Genomic DNA, 2,909 nt, shown 5'->3' on the forward strand with positions numbered 1-2,909 from the left:
TGAGCGGCCAGCGTTGCGGCGTTTCACGCCTGCGCGCGGGCCGTCCCATCGCGCTTCTTTTTGTTCCCGCCTCGTTAGAGGGCTTGGGCGAATAATAGGAGAAAGGGAACTGGGTTTCTGCCAATCGTTGTACGGGTGGGTGAGGTTGGAGGTGGGAAGAGGAAATGGAGAAAAGGTATGAGACCAATGAGAGGGCGGGTAAAGGTAGGGAGGCGGGACGAAAGGAGCAACTAATAGAAAATCAGGAAGCTGAACCTCCTGGCCAATAAAAATGGCGGGAGAGTGAATGACCGCGGAAGGAGGCGGGTACTGTGCGAGAAGAGGCGGGCCTGGCTAAAATAAACGATAAAAAGGCAGCCAATGAAAAGGAATAGGCGGAGGTCAAATTGACAGACAGTCACATCTATTTGGGCGGTGACAGACAGCATCCGCAGTCAATAGGAAGAGCTGCGATATCCTTTACGTCTCTTAAGAAGGTCAGAAGGAATGACAGCTGGGGGACGGGCCAAATTTGCAATTATTTGTCTCGTCAGCCAATGAGCGCATTCTCTCACTTTAGCCACAGGCCAAAGGGGAGGGGTGCTGCCAGCAGGCGGTGCCAGCCCAGGGATATCGGTGACAGCCGGAGACTAGCGCCAGAGGGAGGTGACAGTTGGGGACAGCGCGGAGTAGAGACGGGGGGCCGGGAGCATTAGCGAAACCCTTAGCCAATCAGGATGCCGTGCTGCCCTGCCCGAGTCCTTTCTGGGCCCCCATTCTCCAGCCAGCTACCGATCTCCCCTCGCTCTCCCCCACCCTGGTGGCAGGTGAGGTCCTGAGCTCTGACACAGATCCAGTGCCCCATCCAGCGCTCTCCACCTTCGCTCTATCTGTCTGAGTCTCACCCCGGCTCCCAACCAATTCCTACACTTCAAGCCCAGGCGACTATAGCCCAAACCTCCAGTGGCCAATTTCTCTGAATCCGCCATTTCCTGTGGGAATCCCAAGCCCCCGGTCCTCACACCTCATCCTTTCCATTTGCCCCATTCTAGTGGGGATCCCAGACCCCAAACCATGAATTCCCAGTACCATGAAATCTTACATCTGTGTTCTTATTCTTTCGGTAATTCAAAACCCTTCAGTCAACCACTATCCCCTCGTTGCCACCCTTCTCTGTGCTCATTTTCTGCTAAGAAACCAGACCCCAATCTTATGAGCGCCCCCGCCTATCCTAGGCGCAAACACAAAGTCCTGTCTTTCTGAGCCTTTTCTCCCTCTGACCCTCATTACCCTGAGCTCCCGGCTTATATGCTGATTTCCATAGAGTCCATCGTCTTGAAACTTCAGTCAGGCCTAACGCCCCTGTCCTCCTGGGTTTCTGAGTTCCAGAACTGCCCCCATTCCGTGTCTGAAATATATTGCTCCTGCTCTCCTTCTCAACTTCCCCACTTTCCAGTTGGCCCAAGCTTCCCCCCATTCCTGTCTTTGGAGTTCTCCTCGCCTCCCAGAACCCAGTAATAAGTGGGTTTCCCCTTGGCCTGGCCCCCCATAGTAACCTTATAAGGTGAGGCAGCTGTCGAACGAGGCAGGGAGGGGCCAGTTCAGTAGGCCAGGAGCAGCTGCTAAGTTTAGGGTGGTTTCTTCTCTCTTCTTAGAGACAACAGGTGGCTGGGCCCCAGTGCCCAGAAAAGAAAATGTCTTAGAGGCATTGGCATGAGGCTGGAGGAGGGAAAGGGAAGGAGGCACCTTGCTCAGGACATTGGGTCCTAGAGGGAGCAAGAAGAGGAGGTGTCATTGCCAACCTGGGGCCTCCTGGAGCTTCCTCAGCCAATACTGCCCCAGACCTCCACTGTATGGAGGCGACGGGACGCCGAGGCCTAGAGGGGTGGGAGAGAATACCTCAAAGTCACAGTCAGCCAAGCGGGGTTTTGTCCAGAATGGATTGAGAAGCCACTGACCATTCCAGGCAGCCAAGAGGAGGTGACCAACTAATTTCTCTCTTCGTGTCTCTGACTCCCTTCCTCTGAGTTCTAACTTTCAAGCTAGAATCCAAATAAATGGTTATAGACTCACACTAGACTATGCCTTTCTCCTGTTTCAAAGCTTTTCAAGGCTCCCAAGGTCTCAGCTCCCAGCCTGGCATTGAAGGCCCTCCAGTTCCAGCATCAGAGGTTTCTAGCCCCTCTGTTCATGCCCCATCACGATTCTGGCAACCTGAACACTTCTGATCTTTTGCTTCTCCAGGCCTTTGCCCATCCATACCCTCTGCTTGGCACGCCTGCTCCTCCATGTTCACCTGGCTCACCTCTACTGATCTTCATAAACTCATTTTTATGCTCCTGGACAGGGCTGCTCTGCATTTATCCTGTCTTCATGACTGGACTGTAAGTTCTAAGGCAGGGCCTAAGTTATAATATGATTAGATTTCACTAAACTGTTTCCAAATAGTGTTCACATCCACAAGTTCTGTGGGATGAGAGTTAAATTCCATTTTACAGAAGGGGAAACCAAGGCCCAGGGAGTTAAAGCACAAAGCCCAAGATGACAGAGCAGCCTCTCTGCCCTAGGCTGTCTAGTCTCTTCATACCTAGTGATTCCACGTTCTATATCTTTCCTCACAAAATCCTCCTTCTCTGCCCTAATCGGTTTGGCTCAGTGGATAGAGCGTCGGCCTGTGGACTGAAGGGTCCCGGGTTTGATTCTGGTCAAGGGCATGTACCTTGGTTGCGGGCACATCCCCAGTAGGGAGTGTGCAGGAGGCCGATGATTGATGTTTCTCTCTCATTTATGTTTCTAACTCTCTATCCTTCTCCCTCTCCCTTCTTCTCTGTAAAAAATCAATAAAATATATTAAAAAACAACAAAAAAAAAAACAAACATGATCATAATTTACGCTTTTCACACTTCCCACTAGCACAGAATTTAAAATG

The sequence above is a fragment of the Myotis davidii genome, unplaced genomic scaffold (assembly GCF_000327345.1).
Source record: "Myotis davidii unplaced genomic scaffold, ASM32734v1 scaffold1391, whole genome shotgun sequence".
Taxonomy (NCBI): Eukaryota; Metazoa; Chordata; class Mammalia; order Chiroptera; family Vespertilionidae; genus Myotis; species Myotis davidii.